Genomic DNA, 19,223 nt, shown 5'->3' on the forward strand with positions numbered 1-19,223 from the left:
TCAGAATACACTGGGGAGAATCACTACACTGCAGGCTCAGGGGGAGCCCCAGGGCCATGGCCTCCCGTGCCAGGCTGTGCTTCCTCCCACCCTCCAGCCTGAGGTCCTGCTTCTCCAGCCAGACAGCCCTCTGAGCATCTTGGAGGCATGGAGGACAAAGGAAATCGCAAGGCCCATTCCTGCTGTGTCCACCCAGCATGGAGAAGGGGTTGAGGGGAGTCTCCCTGGGCCTCCGGCATTCCCAACCACAAAACCAGCCTCTTGGTCAAGCCTCCCCACCCACCACCAAGCCTCCCATCCCTGAGCAGTGGCCCTCAAACTATGTGGCACATTAGGATCTCGTGCGAAGCTTTGAAAAATCCCACTGCCTGGCCCCATCCCAGACCAATTGCATCAGAACCTCATGGGACCCTGCATGGAGGATTTTAAAGCTCCTCAGGTGACTTTAGTGTGCACCCAGTTTTGAGACAGCTGTCCTAGACTGTCCTGCTCCAGCCACCTCCCCTCCATGGGAGGACGGAGTTGCCAAGAACTTGCTTGGAGTCCAGTCAGCTCTGCAAGGTGATGTCTGAGGTGGGGACAGGCGGCCGGCCTGCCAGCTGCTCGCCCTCCAAACCCAACCCCTGCCAGGCTCAGAGTCAAACCATGCCAGGCCTGCTCTCCAAGGCGCCAGGTCCTCCAAATGAAAACAGGCGGCCAGAGTTCAGGCCCGCTGACATTCTCCCAGTAAGCACCTTTTGTTCCAGGCTCAGAGCTGTTAATTAAAGAGCTGTGATTAATGAGGAAGGGCTCCTGGTCCCCATCTAGGATGAGAGGTCCTGGGGATGCTGACTTTGCTGCAGGAATCTGCAGTCAGATTCCAACTGGAGCTATTTATAGTTTGGGCTCTGGTAGGGTTGGGAGAAAGATGGCCCTGCTCCTCCTCACCTTCTCTCTTTCCTCCCCACCGGCCCCCAGGGCACCATGATGGAACATAGCAGTGGAAATATTTATGGAGGAAGAATCTTTAAAGGAGTAAATCCTAGCCGGTCAGTATTTGCATTAATTCATCCAAACATTCATTCCCTCGACATATATTTATTGAATGCCTACTAAGCACCAAGCTCCAGGCCAGCTGACATGGTGCAAGGCTGACTGAGAGCAGGGGGGCCCCTGTTCCGGGGGTGTTCTCTCTCCAGGAGAGCAGTCATCACCAGGGAAGCCCACAGGGACAGGGCATTACAAACAGAAGCAGGTGCTCCCAGGAGTGGACCATGGCTCTGAGCAAGGGTTCAAAGAACTCAAGACCCTCACCACAGCGCTGACCACTGGATCACCACCATCCTCACCTCTAATGAGGAAACAGGCTCAAACATGTTCCAAGGGTCAGGGTCCCACAGATAGTGTGTGTCAGGGTCTAGATTCAAAACCAAGTGTGGCTTATGGGGGCAGGTGGCCACAAACGGGGGTGAAATAGGTAAAGGGGATAAAGAGGCATGAAACCCCAATTACGGTATAAATTAGCCATTATTGACAAAATGTACAACGTGTAGGGAATATAGTCAATAATATTGCAATATCATTGTAGGTGGACAGGTAATAACTACATTTATTGGGGTGAGCATTTAATAATGCAGATAATTGTCCAATCACTCTATTATACACCTGAAACCAATGTAATATTATATATCAACTATATGTCAATAACATAATAAATGACAAGTGTGGTTTCCCAAACCCATTTCCTTATCTTCCCGGGCACACAGCTGGATGATATTTGATGATTTCCCAGTCCCTGGGGGGTCACACCCAGTCACATGACCGAGTTCCAGCCCACGGTATGAAGTGTGATATGTGCCACTCCCACAAGTGGCCCACACCAAACCTCCCCTGTGCTGTCCTCCAGGCTGTGGCTAATGTAATCCAGGGTGACCTTGAAGCCATGTGCTGAGGAACAGGGTCTTCATCAACCTAGATTCCCAGATGGCTCTGCAGAGCGGACCCTCTCCCACCCCTCCCACCAAGTAGACTTTACGTGAGAAGTAAACTTCATTGTTCTGAGCCCTGACATGGTAGGGCTTACTTGTTACAGCAGCTAGCACCTAAACTAACACAGCAGACCTGACTGCTCTCAACACTATGTCTACGGCCCCTCAGAGAGTCAGTGATTCCCTAAGACATTTCTGTACAGACACCACTGGGGTGAGGGGAAGGGATGCTTCCTTAGCACCCTCACAGACCCCTTCGCAGTCACGCCCTGTCCATGGGGTCCCTGGGAATCAGCCCCAAATGCTCCCAGCCCTAGTCTGACTCCTTCTCCCCCTCTGTGGCTGGAGCCAAGGTGACTTGGCCCAGTCCAAGGAGGAAGAAGTGTTTTCCTGGAAATGGATCAGAACCGTGGCAGGAATGATCCCACCGTGGCCATACCCCCACTGTGGTTAGGCAGCATGGAGGGGAAGGAGCCCTGGAATCAGGAAAAGAAGGCGGGCACACATCCTGGGGAGACTGTGGGCCTCAGTTCTCCCCTCCATAAAGTAGGCACATGAAAGATGTGTCACAATGTCTGGCCCATGAATGACAAAAAGCTTCAAACTTACCTGCAAGTGGGCAAGCAGCTCAGAGTGGGAAGGGCATTCAGGAGAAGGTGTGGAGCCCCTGAGTTGCTGTTAGGCTGCTGAATCTGCCAACCTCAGTTTACATCCAGACTTCTCAGTATCCACGCTAATAAACTATGCTTGCGTTCAAGACAATCCTAGCGGAGCTTTTTGTTACTTGCGGCAAAAGGCATTCTGACTCATCTATAAAACAAAATGCATAACATCCCTGTGAATCTATTTCTTCAGCTGTAAGATGGAAACATCATTCATTTTTTTCAGGGAAGATGTCTGCTAACGGGACAGTCATAATCATCACACCACCTTGACGGATTTCTGTGGGGACGACATGCCTGCACATACAAGAGCAGTTTGCAAAGCGACTTCTCTCCCAGCAGAGCTTATTTCACGTTTTCTCTACTCATCTTTAGTAGATCCCAAACTCTCTGATGATGTGAAATGATACCCAAAGCCCAGTATCCCATGCGGATGGAACAGGATGACAGCTTTGCTATTTCTAAGCCCGGCAGGTTCTTAAGGAGGCTGGCTCAAGAGGCAGCCTTGCCCAGCGTTGTCCAGCCAAGCTCCGTGACAGCGTGGGCCACGTGAGTCTGCGAGCGCTCAACTTCTCGTCCTATTCAAGGAGAGGAATTTACAGGAATTGAGACCAGAGAAGGAGAAAGAGGGAGGCCTGAGCTTGGTCCAAGGCTGCGCACTGTGGGGTGACCCTGCCTCCAGCTGTGATGGTGAATGTTATGTGTCAGCGTGCCTGGGCTAAGGGATGCTGAGACAGAGAGGAAAGCATGATTCCGGGGTGTGTCTGTGAGGGTGTGTCTGGAAGAGATGAGCATCTGAATTGGTAGACTGAGGTAAGACCACCCTCACCCACAAAGTGGGCATCACCCGGTTTGCTGAGGGCCAAATAGAACAAAGGCGAGGAAGGGTGAACTTGCTTTCTGCTTCAGCTGGGCCCTCCATCTTCTCCCCTCAGACTTCACACTCTGGTTCTCGGGCCTTCAGACTCAAACAGGAACTTACACCATTGGCTGGCCCGGTTCTCAGACCTCTGGGTTTGGCTGGAACTACACCACTGGCTTTCCTGGGCCTCCAGCTTGCAGACAGCAGACGGAAGGACATACCGGCAGCCACAACCTTGTGAGTCAATCCCTCAGAATACACCTCGATATATCTACATATATATCCTATTGGTTCTATTTCTCTGGGGAAGCCTAATACATTAGCCCCCCAAAACTTAAGCAACATGAGCCAATCTCCCTCATTCTTAGAATGAGTGCCAAGGAAGGGGCCCACTTTCTGACTTTCATGATGTCTTGCGGGAGGTGTCAGTCCCAGGCAAGTTCACTCTGGGTTCGAAGAGACCTCATCACAACAACAAAGCATTGCAATTGAAAGAGTTTATACCAGCCTCATTCTCGTGGTGGCAGGTCAAGTGCTAGAATCCCGTCTGCCTCCGGGGCAGTCTGCATGCAGTGAGCTGCTCTCTGCCTCTGGGCCCCTCCGCCGCCTGCCTGGCACCCCCTGCTCTCCTGCAGCACACAGAACGCTGGGCGGAGCTCTTTATAGCAACACAGTCACTAATGCTTATTACCAGCATGTGCACAAGCATGTGCCTGCGAGCACTGCACGTGCACAATGCACAAGTATCTTAGGGCCAGGTGAGGATCCTGACCATGGTAACTTCCATTGTCCCCACTCACAACAAGGAGGCCTTGGGTGACGGCAGATGCAGAACTCAAAGAAGCCAGGGTCTCAGAGGCAGGGGAGGCCCAGAGGGGAGCAGTAGCTTTCCCAAGGTCACGAGGCACTTAGAGGCAGAACTGGGCTTCAAACGTTGGTGTGCTTACCCCCAGTGCAATGCCTTCTGTGCGCCTGCTAAATCTTCAGTCACCTGACACTCCTGCCACACAGCTCCCTCCCCTGTGTCCCAGCCTTGTCCCCAGGGAGGGGCATGAGAATCCAGAGGACCACGGGCCTAGGTGAGGTTGAGCCCTGCTTGGTGATCAGAAGCTGGGTGTGGTATGTGCCCGTGCACAAGCACTCATGCACACACATACAAACACACACACACACATGCACATACACATACACACACTCTCTTCTCTGAGCCCCTGGAAGCTGCCCGGGTGCTGGCCATGCTCTGAGAGCCTCTGCTGAAATGAACCGCCCCCGCGGAGCTTCATGTGCCGCCCCAGGTGCAGAGTTTCTGTAATCATTCTCTTTCCTCCTAAAGAAGTTCCAGCTCATTTTCTGGGCAGGTAAGGCTGGCCGTGGCTTGAGAAAGAAAGTCACAGGACCCCTGTCTTAGGCCAGGATCCCCCAGAAACAGGATCCTGAGGCCAGGATCTGAGAACAAGTGGTTTATCTGGGAGGTAAGGTGCCAGGTGTGGCAGGGTGAGTAGGGAAGGGAAGACGACCAATACCGTGTCCCTGCATGAGCCAGTGACCCTGGGGTACCTGGGGTTCGGTCCACTGGGAACCTCAAGCCTGAGTTGTCCTGGTGGAGCATCAAGGGAGCTGGGGTATTCATCTACGAACTCCCATCTTCATTGGCTGGAGCTGCCCCCAAGACATTAACCATCAGCACTTGCGGCCCACCCTGCCCACAGCCAGATGGAAAGCCTCAGCTGGGTGGAGATTCCATGCGCAGAACCACGATCGGGGAGAACACACTGGCAGGGCAGGCCTCTGCTGAGCTCCCGTCCTCCCACACCAGCCATCCCAGGCCTCCCCAAGAGATCGTAGGCCCCATCATCTTACCCCCAGCCCCAGGCCCCACCTTTAATACCACATCTAAGGACCTGGACTGGGTGTCACACCACCTGGATACAGCACTTAAAGGCCCTCTGGCCTCTGACAACATGTGGAACCTTCTCTGTAACATGGGTTAGTGATTCTGGGTGTGGATAAAATGAGAGTTCCTGTGGCCAAGATTCTCACCTGGCCTGGTTGACTAGCTCACTGCACACCTGTGGGCAATACATGGCTGTTGAGTCTAGGTAAAAAGCTCCGCCCAGTGCTCTGGGCGTGACACGGTGGCAGGGCTGCAAGGCTGCAGGAGAGCAGAGCAGAGGACAGAGGCCCAGAGGATGGCTATGTGGAACAACTGTGCAGACAGGCCCAGAGGCAGAGACCTGCTTGCTGCATGCAGACTCGCTCTGAGTGAACGGGATTCTAGTGACTGACCTGCCACCTGGAAATAAAGTTGGGTATAACACTTTCACCTCAAGAACGTTTTGCTGTCAATTTCTTTGGTCACATTGAATCCACAGCAAACTTGCCCGGGGCTGAAACCCATTGGCAAGACACTGGGTCACACAATTGCTGTGAAGGTCAGATAAGATAACGTGTGTGTAGCTTTTAGCAAAGTGCCAGGCACACAGTGAGCACCCAAAAAATGTTTCTATCACCCAGGGCTGTCATGCACAGCTGTGTAGTTGACACCCACACTGGGCACCTAGCCAAGAGAGTGCCACGTGCAGCGGAGGCCAGCCTGGGCTCCCTGTCAACCATGTCCCTTGGCTCAGAGGGACAAGTCCTCTTTCTTACTGGCCACCCATAGGGGACACCTTTTAATCAACTATTTACCTTGAGAGGGTGCCTTTTTCTAATTCTCATGAAGGTGCTACATGGCTACCAGTGGCTCTGATAGTTATGATTGTTATTACTGCTTGTATGGTAAGCCAATAAATTATAGGAATTCATTAATTCATAGGTAAGCTAATTAATTGCACCCTTAAAGTGCAGCATTTTAATAACTGCTTTGCTTGACCAGATACATTTCTCTAATGGGTTAGCAAGTTTAAATTATTTTGGTCAAGGACGCTCCAGCCCTTTACATGGTAGGAACCAGGGCAGATCCACCTACTTGAGGGCCCTAAAGGAGCTCAAGGGACAGGTCTCTGGGGGGCATGCATGACACCCACAACTCCCAACACACCTGTTGAACAAAGAACAAAGTTGCTGAATGAGCTGTCACAGAAATACCATGCCTTGGACTTCCAGGGAAATACCTGTTCTCTCTGGCCCTACACCCTCGGTCCCCAGTGGAGGCTACAGGGGGTCCTGAAGACTCCTTAGGAAGTGATCTATGCAATGGAAGAGAGAAAGGAGGGCACAAGATTGAGCTGACCAGCATTTTCACTGTGCCAACTTCTTCCCGAGTCCAGCTCACCAGCCAGAGCTGATACATATTCACACTCTGAAGAACCCAGCCCAGACCCAGACATACAATCTGTCTCCTCTATTTGATCATTAAAGGCTCATGAGACCTTTCTCATGGCCAGTGGGTCCCCACTCCACCCCTCCAATCTCTTTATGTCCCCCTGAAACTCATCAAAACCCCATGTACTCATTGGTTCAAACACCACACTACCTCTGCAAACATCGCAAATTTCCTCCTTGCCAGCCTGAGGCCCCATGTTCATCTGGAGTTTAAAACTTATAAATGCTGTTTTGCAGTTAAAAGAGACATTTTCAATTTCCTTTCCCCAACCCCCAAAAGTTTTCATAAAACCACCTCCCTAAAATCTCATCATAGAGCCTCCTGGAGCTTCCCCCTACCCCACCCTGGTGTATGCACATGGAGATACGCACCCCTCCCCTCCAGCACCCAGCCACAGCTCCACACCGCCTAGGAGACCAGAGCATGCACCCTGAGGGATTCATGTGGTCCCCATGCAACCACACCCCCAACCCCCCGGCCTGAGCCAAGCGTCAGGCTCTGTTCCTGGCAGGCTAGCTTAAAGAGCTTCCCGCCTCGGGCCAGCACAACCCACAGGGCATGGGGCAAGGCTGAGCCCCTCACTGCAAACCACCCACCCAGGCAGAGGTCTCCACCTTCTTCCCTCCCTGGGGCAGAGCCTCTGAAAGCCCGGCTCAAATGCAGATGCTCCTGGCTAGAGCTTTGTTCATATACACATGCTCACACACACCTGCACAATCACCAAAGCTCTAACAATAGGTAAAGGAAAAGGATTATATAGCTTGCACACACCCACACCACTTGCACACACATGTATTTACCACCTCACTTACATACATACACATGACCATGACTACACACGTGTGTGTTCCCAGATACCCACCTACACACAGAGATGAACAAATAGAAACACAAGACATACATGCTGACTCACCTGTACAGGTGTATGCGCACAGGGCTGCCCACACACACATCATAGACACATGCAAGCGCTGAACACACACCCAAGTGCACTCACATGACACATCCTGCGTGTGCACATACCCACCCACACTCATGAGCGGCTCTGAAAGCCCAGATTAAGAGGGAGGCTTGCTCCAGACTGTCTGGGAGGCTGCGGGTATTCCAGACGAGAGTCACAGTAATTAGCTCTTTAATTGAAGTCCTCTCGCCACACTCACTGACCACGTGGACCTGCACACCAGCACCCAGCTTGGATCGTCAGCATCTCAGAGGCTGCAGATGGGCCCGGCCTACACCACCGGAGGCTTGGTCTAGGTGGTAATTAGGGATGGGGACTCAGCTGAAGAGCTCGGAGCCAACCAGCCGTTGCATTTTTCTCTTCCAGGAGAGGAAGGTCCTGCCAGCTCCGTGGCTGTTCCTCTCCATGTCCTAATTATGCCTCTGGCTCTGGCTCCCCTCCACGCCCTGCCACACCCCACATCCCGAGCACACACACGCACACACACACCATGGAGGGCTGGCATTCAAGGCCCCAGGCCAGCACAGGCCTGCAGCTTCCATCACTGCCTGGCTCAGAGCCAAAACACGGACTAGCAGAAGGCCCTCAGCCCCACCTGCAGCACCTCCGGTCCCGGCCTCCTCCCCTCTTCCTCCCTAACACCTCCAGCAGCCCTCTGCCTCTCCTGTGTTGGTCTGCGAGGGCTGCCACAGCGAAGCACTGAACACTGGCTGCCTTAAGCACCAGGAACTCAGTGCCTTAGGGCCTGGAGGCCAGAAGTCCAAGATCAGGCAAGGGTGGACCTGCTCCACACCTCGCCCCTGGCTTCCGGCACTGTGCAGGCAACACTTGGCATTCCTTGCAGCTGAATCACCCTAGTCTCTGCCTTGATCTCATGGCGTTCTCCCTGTGTGGATACCTGTCTCCAAATTTCCCCTTTTAATAAGGACATCAGTGACACTGCATTAGGGCCCACCCTAGTGACCTTGGTTTCACTCCACGGCCTCTGCAAAGACCCTGTCTCCAAATAAGGTCACCCTCTAAAGTACCGGCGGCTGGGGCTTTAACAGAGAGATGGGGGAGGAGGGGACACAATTCATCCCATAATGCTGCCCTGTCATTAGTCACACTTGCTCACACCTTGTGACCCACCCATCTGAGGGTCACACTTCTTGCCTCACACTATTGCTCCAATTCAGGTAGGAGGGGTTCTGGCCAACAGTGGGTTAACATGGTAGTCATCAATTCTCAACCATTCACTTAGTCAGTGAGTATTTATATTTAATGAGCACCTTTCATGTGCTGGGCACCATCCCAGGTGACCAAGAAGCAAGGGCAATAAATAAGCAGCGAGGATGACCCCGGTGTGGCTCAGATGCTGTGGAGGACACGAAAAGGATGGAGAATGGAGAACACTGGGGCGGGGAGGACAACTTAGGACAGGGCAGTCACAGGAGGTTTTCCAAGGAGGCGTTTCAGCAGGGCCTGAGGATGGAAGGGGCTTCCCTGCGCAGAGGTGCTCAAGGCAAAACATTCCAGGTGGAGGGAACAGCAACCCGAAGGTGCCGAGTCCAAACAGAGGCCATCATGTCCGGGGGAGCGAAAGGAGCCCACATGGCTGGTCAGTTCCAAGAACCAGAAGGAGCCCCCTTCTGAGGCAGGCAAGGTGTGGGCACCCCCTGAGGTCCCCAGGGCCCGCGGCGGGGATGAGAAGGGACTCATCTCAGATGTCCTCACCCCAGCGAGGACAGCATCACGAGGGACCGTGTGGGCCACAGTAAGGAGTTTGGATTTTATCCTGCGAGCAGAGTGGGGTAAGGTGACCCCGCTGTGTCCTGGCTTTCCCGTGGGGGCCTCACTGGAAAGGGCCAGGGTGGAGGTAAAGAGAGCGCCGTCAGTGTGCAGGCCAGGCACCGCCATCCAGCTGAGCCCGCCTGAGCAGGAGCGTGTGTCATCGTGAGGCCACACCTCACGTCACCCAGCGCATTTTACCCAGAATCTGCCCTGGGTTTTGGTGCTCATATGAAAATATTCCAACTTCATTACTCTGATTGTCAATCAACTCTCAGCCCTACACCTGTTAAAAAATGGACTGAACATGGCATTGAGGCAACTTCCCAGCCTTAACTTTGGACCCTTACAAGCCCCTGAGACTCTGGGGTCCACAGGAATTTCTGTGGGGGTGCACAGGGCAGATGTGGAGCTTGCAAATCAGTCAGCAAACACCAGCCACAGGCCAGGGAGGGTGGGGTTGGCTTGCACCTTTCCTGCATCAGACCAGCCCGGCTCCAGAACACACAAGCTTTATCCCGCCTCCGCACCTCGGCACTTGCTGTTCCCAAAGCCGAGAACTCTCTCCCATTTGCTCTCCCGTGGCTGGTTCTTCCTCCTCTTTCAGGCCTTCACTTAAATATCAGCCTCTCAGAGCCTGTCCCTGAACACACTTCTAAAGGTGGGCCCTCTGTTATTATCTGAAACAGCAGCCGCTCTAGCACGTCACCGATTTCACTGGTTCACACCTGTATGTCTGCGCTCCCCGACTCCGTACCAACTCCCCGAGAGCCGGCCATATATCTGCCCTCTTTAGGAGAGAAGAAAGGAGGGAGAGAGTAGGAAAGAAGGAAGGGAGGGAGAAAGGGGGATGGGGAGAGGGAAGTAAGATGCAGGAGAGAAAGAAGGAAGGGAAAGGGGAAGAGAGGGAGGGAGGATGGATATTTGGTACTGGAGAGTCACACAGCCCAAAGCAGGCTTTCTTAACCCCAGCACTATTGCCATTTTGAACCGAATTAATCTGTTCTTGTGAAGGCTGCCTGATGCATTATAAGACATTTAACAGCTTCCCTGGTCTCGGCCCACTAGATACCTCTCCCCCGGGGTTGTGACTGCCAAAAATGTCTCTAGACATTGCCAAATGTCCCTCGGAGGCAGAATCGCCTCTGGTTGAGAAGCCCTGGTCTAGAGGTTTTTGATCTACTCTCAGCATTTGAACTCTTATTTCAAACATAATTTTATGTAAAGTCCAAAATATGAAAGTCATTACATGGCGCTGCCCTGAGGCTCTGTATTCGTCAGGCAGTGCCACACTGACACTGCATAACAGGTGCCCCAAAGCCCAAAGTCGTCCAACAACAAGCACTTGTTCTCAGGCGCCCGGGTCTGCAGCTTATGAAGGCGGGCAAGGGGGCAGCTGGCTTCATGCTCCAAGTTGGCTGCTGTTGGTTTCAGTCTGCAGATTGGGTTCAGGCACGTGCACCCTGGGCCTGATGTGGACACGCTCTTCACGACAACAGATCACCCGCAACCCAACAGGCATAAGCCCGGTCATACAAGCATGTTTACAGCTTCTTCTTGTGTCAAGTCCGAATATGTTTCATTGTCACCTAAGCAAGCCTATCAGTGGGGCAGGGAAATAAGACTCTGTCCCCCCGGAACGGGAGTGAATATTTGCTTAACAACAGTGTATCTATCTTAAGCTCATCCAGAGAGCTGGCACTCATGTGCAAGACCAAGCCATGGGCCTGTACCAATTGCTACCTTGCTGAGCTTCTGCTCAGGGATACTGACAGCATCACAAGGCTCTGAACCCAGAGAGGGTCCACCAGCTCACAATCATAAGCCTGTGTGCTCAGCCACTCAAATGTAGGAAATGGCGTACTTTGTACAGGAATATAGAAGGCCCACTGTGGCCTTCCTGAGCACCTGGAAGGGTGGCTTTCATTCAGCAAATATTTTCAGTGTCTCCTCTGTGCTGATACTGTCCTGGGCACTGGGGACCCAGGGGTGAGCCTGGTGCACACACCCAAGTGGTGTGAAGGACCCCACGCCCCATGGGGTGGCCCCGACAGCCACACAGAGGGTGTCACTGTGAGCCACAATCTCTTCTTTCTCGGATGTACACTCCTGGCATTAATCTCCTCAGAATCTGTGTTCAGGGCCTCAGAAGGATACTTGTCCGGCTGCAGCTCCAGCCCCTCAAACAGGGATCCTTTCGATATGGGGACTTGTCTTGTCAAGATATCATCATGTCTACATTGAGGCTGTGTCAGCCGCCCCATGAAAATGAATAATGGCCACAATTATGACCCATATAACAGCCCAATAAAACCTAATTAAAATGATCCACATCCCATCTGCCAAGTGCAGGGCAGAGCAGCCAGGGAAGGATGGAAACCTGGTCAATTCGAGAAAAGCAAGTAATGTGAATAATAATAATAGTATTTATATTATAATAATATAGCATATGATATTAATATAGAATAATATAATTACGATGATAATATTATCATTGCAGCTAACATCTAGTGTATGATTACAGAGTACCAGTCCCTATGCTAATAGGTACCTGATACACCGGATGTGTCTCATCCCACATAAATCTCACTGATTTTCCCTAAGTTAAGTGCTACCACTGTTCCCTTTTACAGAGGTGGAAACTGAGGCATAGAGAGATAAAGAAATTTTCTCTCAGTTGCACTGCCATTAGGTGGTAGAGCTGAAAGGTCAGGCTCTAGCTATGCTGGCATGTAACAGGTGCTTAACATATATGTGTTGAATGCATGAATGAATTTGGGCAAGATTCTATCTCAGGCAACCCCAGATGCCACACAAACAACCAGCAAACATTTACTGAGCACCAAGTAAGTCCACATGTCCTACTAGGAACAAAGTGGGGAGAAAAGTCAGCCAATCATTGAAATCTGAGATGATTACTGCTCTCACCGCGGTATATACAAACAGCGAATACCTGGGCACAGAGAGGGACTTTATTCTATCCAGGAAATCAACGAAGACTTCCCATGGGTGGCAGAGCTGGAGCTGGGTCTGAAAAGATGGATGGAAATTCACAGGACAGATAAGTACAGGAAGTCACTGAAGGCAAAGGCAACAGCATATGTAAAGCTGTGAAAGCGTCAGAACCCAGCATATTCAGGGACACACAAAGTTACAGAGCATGAAAGTTACAGTTGCATGGTCTGGCTGGAGCATGGCATGGCAGTGAGGCATGTGACCAGACGGCTGGGAAGCCAGCAGGCCCGGATCATCAAGCACCTTTCAGGCCAGGCTGGGGGATCTGGATTTTGCACCATGAGCCGTGCGGAACCACGGAAGACTTCAAAGCAGAAGCGTGACATGGTCAGTGCTGCTTTCTAGAACAGTCCCTCAGGTGGCCGGGCAGGAAACGTCTTGGGAGAGACAGGAAGGCACAAGCCCTGGGATATTTGGACACAGCCCCCCTGCAGGAGTACAGCTGTCAAACCTTTTTATTAGAGATGAACTTTAAAATAGGCCCAACACGGGCACCTCGCCCAACCTTTCATGACAGCCAGGATCGGATCCCAGCCTGAGAACTGAACACTTAGATTCTCTAAGCAGTTTTTCAATAAGCCTCCCCTACACCCACCCCCGGGGAAGATGAGTCTTGTATCCTGGCTACCATCACAGGTCCCTCCCTGCCGCAAGAATGGCAGGGGATGGTTGTACATGCTGTCTCCTGCCTGGGGGGCCTGAAGTTCAGGAAGGAGCTGACTCCTCCAAACGGATGAGTCTTTAAAAATCAGGAAGCTCAAAGTCACAGGCGCATGAGGCAGATTGGTTAAAAAAGTATTTGGGTTGCTACTTTTGTCATTTCAAGTGATGCTGCCCTTTGACCCAGGAAGAGATCCCAAATGCATAAATGGAGCAATAATCTCCAGAATCAATGTTTTGATAAAATGGAAGTGGTGGGGGAGGAATATATATTATAAACACCACCTCCGGGAAGCACAGTCAGAAAAAGTTATTAAACATTCTGTCACAAGCTTGGAAGACAGCACTGTCCACCCCACCCAGCACTGAGTTCCTAATAAAGGCAGCATCTTGGAATTTGTCACTCTTGAATGCATAATTCACTAGTCAAAAAGCAGCGGTAATACATTGCATTTTCATAAGGAGCTCTGAAGCTGTCTAATTTCCCTGAGCCGCAGGACGATGGGAGGCTGTGGCCACTCGCAGAGGCCCCTTTATGCATTATGAATGGAGACTTTGCAATTCAAAGTGACAGCTCAGCCTCCCCATCACCTGCCCCCAAAACCCCAGATCATACTGGAACTAAAGGATGGGTCTGCCCCCAAAACTACAGCCATTTGGTGCCTAGAAGTGAGTGTATGTATATGTGTATGTGGGCATGAGCTAAGGTAGGGAAGGAACCATTACCTGGATCTCATCAAACATAATCAGAAACCCAGCCTGCCATGTGATAACATACTTGAAAGATGAGGCAAACAATGAGTAGACAGTGAGTAGATGGGACCACCCAGCCCTGTGCCCCCTACACACCACTAATGCACTCCTCAGCCCCAGAGGTTAACTCAACACTGGCTTCCCTGAACCCTGGACCACAGTCTATAGGTACGTGACACCGTCAGCCTGCTGGCAACTGGATCAGAAGCGTCTTAGTGCACCTTCCCCTGGCTACCTCATGGAGGAAGCAGAAGCAGAGAAGGCAAATCAGGCAGAGATGGAGAGGCAGCTCAGCGTGGTGGAAGGAACCCTAGGCCAGGGTGCAGGAGGCCTCGGCCCTAATCTCTCACAGTGAAATCCCAGGACCCAAGGCAAGTCACGCAGCCTTACCTGGGATGGCCTAATAAAAAGTGAACTGTGCAGTGTATTATTAGAAGGAGCACAGGACCAGTGGAGAGAATTGAGCTCAAGTACTGGTTCTACCATTGACACCTGCTGCATGTCCCTGGAACACCTGGGTCATTCTCCACTCATACACACTTGGCCCCAGTGGTCAGTGTGCACAACTATCCCTTCTCCTTGAGGCCAAGGGCTCAGCCTGTCTTATTATACCTTTGTGCAGAGGACACAGAGCTGAACTGCCTGGATTTGAGTCCCAGGTATCAATTTCTAATATCTCCAGGCCTCAATTTCTCCATCTCTAAAATGGGAATAAAAATACTACCCACCTCAAAAAGCTGGTGATGGCTGATCTCGGGCAGTGGTGCTGGAGGGGAAGATTATGAGCAAAAGTGTGGCACAGAGATGAAGCTCAGACACGTCAGGCAAAGGCAGGGAGCAGGGAGGCAGTTGCCATGGAGGCTGAGTCAGCCAGGGTGAAACAGCTCCTGGGAGTGCCTATGCTGGCAGGGGCTTTCCAAACCCTGCAACACCAAGAGGTGCCATGTCCAGCTTTCTGCTCCCAAATACACTGGCATCTGGGTCTCTCTGATCACCAGTGAACAAGGCCACCTGAGCCGGAGAAGAACTCAGATGAATAGGCACCTGGGTCTGCACCAGCATGGTCAACTCAGTCAGTGTGAGAAGTAAAAAGTAACAGTGGCAATATCTAATAAAAAAGAGAAAGATCTTGTGTCATCTTTATAACCGCTCCAACAATGAAGCTAATTCTTTTCATCTTCCCAAGAGCTCCCTAGTGCCTCGGTGGTAACAGACAAGCATCCAAGGGAAAAGGAGGGGAGTACCTCTTAAGAGCTAGCTGCTCTGGGAGCAAGGGCAGACTGCCCTGGTGAAAAGGCCTCAAAAGTCACTTCAGACAGACAGCGAGGACCTAAAGGCATGGCAGGGAATCCACAAAGGAAAATACCTGAAGGTCTCTGCACACTATCGGGAAGGTAATGTTTCTGACTCCTGAAAGGAAAACGCAAGGAAGAGTGAAAAAGGGAACTGGTTGAGAAGGGAGGGGAGAGAAAGTTGGAAAAAACAGCCCCCTCTGTCATCTGATGAAGCCCTGATGATGCAGTGGCTTGCCTTTATTTAAGAAGAGGGTATTTTCCTGTAGTATTAACCGCTCATCCCCAAAATACACTTCACTTCTGTTCTGCTACACTCGGCACACTCATGAATGCTTGCAAGAAGTGGGATTGTTCATGGATCTCAAGGAAGGAACTGGGTTTCCCAAGTGGGTCTGCATGAGTTAATTAAGGACTTAAATTCTGAAGACGGGAGCAGTCCCTGAGAATGCAAGACCCAGAGGGAGAGGCAGAGAACTTGGGAGGGTTTGGGAGAAGTGTTAGACATGAAATAGGAGCTCCAAACAATCTTACCTAGAACCCAAAGGAACAGGAGATCTGGGGTCCACAAATAACCTCCATCCAGAGTATAGTCCCACAAGACAAGTTTCAATGGGACCACCAAGGACGGAGCAGATAACTGACAATGTGGGTCTTGGCAGGTGAATGAAAGTGTGCGGTCCGTAAGGACACTCACTCCAAGAAAAGGAAATGGCCCGTTCAAAAACACACAGTCATGAACAGGTAGATATTTGAGAACAGTGGCTGGCACAGGGGACCTAGAAGGTTGGGAGAACGCATAGGAGGGTAGAAAGTTGACTGTGGAGCGGCAGAGCAGCAGGCCAGGCCAGGTCAGCATATGCCTCGCTGAGGGGTCTTCCACATTCGGTCTGGATGAAAGCAGGGAGTCCTTAGAGGACTTCTGGGTGACCTGTCATGGCCGGATCTGAGTTCTAAGAAGTGCAGAAGAGGGGAGAGACTAGAGGTGCAGAGAAACAGGTCCAGGGAAGAGAAATGAGGCCGGCCCAGCATTGCAGCATCCTAACAAAGAACAACAAACCCAAGACTAGGCCAAGGACAGTCAGTGCACAAAGCAGAGACTACAGGTGACTACAAACACCTGGAAACAACCTCGGTGTCATTAGTTATCACAGAAATGTGAATGGAAACAGCCATATGTGTCTAAAATCCACACTGGAGTGACCAGCCCCAACTTCAGGCTAAGCTTTGCTCTGGGAAAAAGAGTGAGAGGGGCACCAGGAAGAGTTCCGGTGGCTTCAAATGTGTCAACTGTGATTCACTGTTAAAAGAAGCAAAAATGGAAAATGTTAAGATCTGATCAAATTGACCGAGTGCTAGGTGCATAAGCATTCATTTTGTTCATCTCCCAAACCTCTCTGAATGTAATAGTTCATAATCAAATATTTCTAAAAACATACGTACTCATTTTTCTGTCCATGCCGAAGTTAATATAAAATAATTCCCAGTTCTGGGGAAATGGCAGCTTTTACGTCATGCTGGTAAAATAGAAATTTGTATATTTCTATAAGACAATCTGGCAATACCTATCAAGATTGTTGGGTGTTTTTGAACTCGGATGTATCAGTTCCACCACTGGGAATTCTTCTCAAGGAACTTATCATAGATGTGCTCCTGCATTGAGCTTTATAAGAAAAATGAGAAATAATATATAACTGCACAGCAATACTCTGTAGCCATAGGAGATGTTGTAGAAAGATACTGAATGATATGGAGAGATTTACATAATATGTTAATTAATAAAAGAAAAGCTTGACACATCAGTAGGTACACCCAATTTCCTTTTTGAAAAAACCAGGCCATACACATAGACAAGTCACTGAAAGGCTACACAGTGAAATGGCTCTTTCTGGGTGGGGTACTAATGAATGATAGTTATTTTCTTTCTCCTGTCTTTTTTATCCTATATATTCCTTATGTAATTTAAGTGAATAATAACTATATCAATTAAAATGGCATATTTCTTTATCAAAAATTTTTTAAAATATTATCTCTGCCTCTGTCTCAGTCACTCAGGCTGCCATAACAGATGGGGCAGGGGTAGGGGAGGTGTCTTAAACAACAAGCATTTATTTCTCACAGTTCTGAAGGCTGGGAAGTCTCTGGAGTCCAAGGTGAAGGTGCCTGCAGATTAAGTTTCTAGTGAGAACTCTCTTCCCGGCTTGCAGGCAGCTGCCTTCCCCCCGTGCCCTCACATGGCCTTTCCTCAGGGTGTGCACATGCAGAGAAAGCTCTCTGGTGCCTGCGCTGATGAAAGCACTGACCTCATCATGACAGCCCCACCCTCGTGACCTTATCAACTCTGAGCGCTTCTCAAAGGTCCCACCACAAAATGCTGTCATACTGGGCATTAGGGCTTCAATATATGACTCTGGGGGGAGATACAAACATTGAGTCCATAATATCTCCCCCAAAATCTGCATTTAACCATGAGGGAAAATGCCCAAATTAAAGAACATTCTACAAAACTTTTCTGGATTTTTGAAAAAATGTCTATGTCATGAAAGACAAGGAGAGAAGTGAGAAAATAATTCTAGGTTAGAGGAAAGAAAAGACACATGACAAATGCAACATATGATCCTGGATCAAATCTTGGATCAGAAAAACAAATTGAATTGTTACAAACGACATTAGTAAGGCAGTGGATGAAATTTAACAGACTACATATTAGATAATATTGTATCAACACAGTTACATAGACATGGCTTCCAGGAGCTAATGATAAAACACTTAAGAATAAAGGGTTATGCGAAAGTTTCTGTGATGACTGCCCTTGCACTGTTCACCATGTAAGAACTTGTTCGTTATACTTCAGAAGATTGGAAACTGTTGAGAACTAGGCTTAATGATTGTGCATTGAGTCCCCTATACAGAATTTTATTGTTGTTAACAACCATTTGATCAATAAATATGAGAGATGCCCTCTCAAAAAGAAAAAAAAAAAGAATAAAGGGTTATGTGCCCACGACTTCTATTCAAATGGATCAGCAATAATAACAACAGCAATAAATATATATATTAGAATAAATATACACATTTAGAAAAAGAAAGAAAGCAACTGTGGAAAAAGACTAATATTTTGGATGAATCAAGGTAAAGGCTATTCTACTCTTCTTGGAATTTTTTTTGTAAGTTTGGAATGTAAGTAAAATCTGTAAAAATCCTTTCCAGTAAATAAAATAAAAATCCAATTAAAAATAAAATGAAATAAAGGACAGAGGTGGTGATGGGCTAGAGCTAGCTCATACTGGCTTACAAGAGCTTACTGTTAAAGCTTCAGTTTTTCAAACCAGTTGACAAGTTGGTAGCCTGACACTGGTCATGGTGGAAGTATTTATACCACAAAAATTGGCGGAGAGCCCATCATAAAGCATTCCCCAAAGCACCACAGGCTGGAGAACCTGCCCTCCTGGGAAGCTGATGGAGACAGGTCATTCTTCCTGGACCCCGGAGCCTCATGCCGTTCTATGCCCTTCCATCATGTGCTTTCTTTCACATAAGATTTAGCATCCCCTGCAAACTGCTTGGCCTAACAAGGGCCTCTGTTTGACCAATGTCTGGAGAAAGTAAAGTCCCTGAATCAAAGAGATGATGGTGGCTGTGTTGGAAACTCTGCTCTTCATGTCCCACCAAGATTTCTGCTTCACTATGAAATGTCAAGATGATTACAGATAGGATGACATATTTGCTGAATGAAATCTGCTATAAGAGAAAGCAATACAAACCCCCAGGCAGCAGGCTGATAATGGCCCCTGAATGCATCCAGGTCCAAATCCCTGGAATCTGCCCATGTTATCTGATATGGCAAAAGGAACTTTGCAGATATGATTAAGGACTTTGAGATAAGGAGATTATGCTGGATTCTCCAGGCAGGCCCTAAATACGTCACAAGTGTACTCATAAGAGGGGGTGGAGGA

At 49.8% G+C, this 19,223-nt stretch overlaps 1 long non-coding RNA gene across 1 annotated transcript in view; it reads right to left on the reverse strand.

Moving 5' to 3' along the window:
- Positions 1–2,605: 2,605 nt before the first annotated feature.
- The window catches only part of LOC140849754 (uncharacterized), a 57,275-nt gene continuing 40,657 nt past the window's right edge, over positions 2,606–19,223 (reverse strand). The window contains exon 4 of the long non-coding RNA XR_012131938.1: positions 2,606–2,777. This is a non-coding gene — a long non-coding RNA (uncharacterized lncRNA). The remainder of the gene's footprint in view (positions 2,778–19,223) is intronic.

The sequence above is a fragment of the Manis javanica genome, chromosome 5 (genome assembly GCF_040802235.1).
Source record: "Manis javanica isolate MJ-LG chromosome 5, MJ_LKY, whole genome shotgun sequence".
Taxonomy (NCBI): Eukaryota; Metazoa; Chordata; class Mammalia; order Pholidota; family Manidae; genus Manis; species Manis javanica.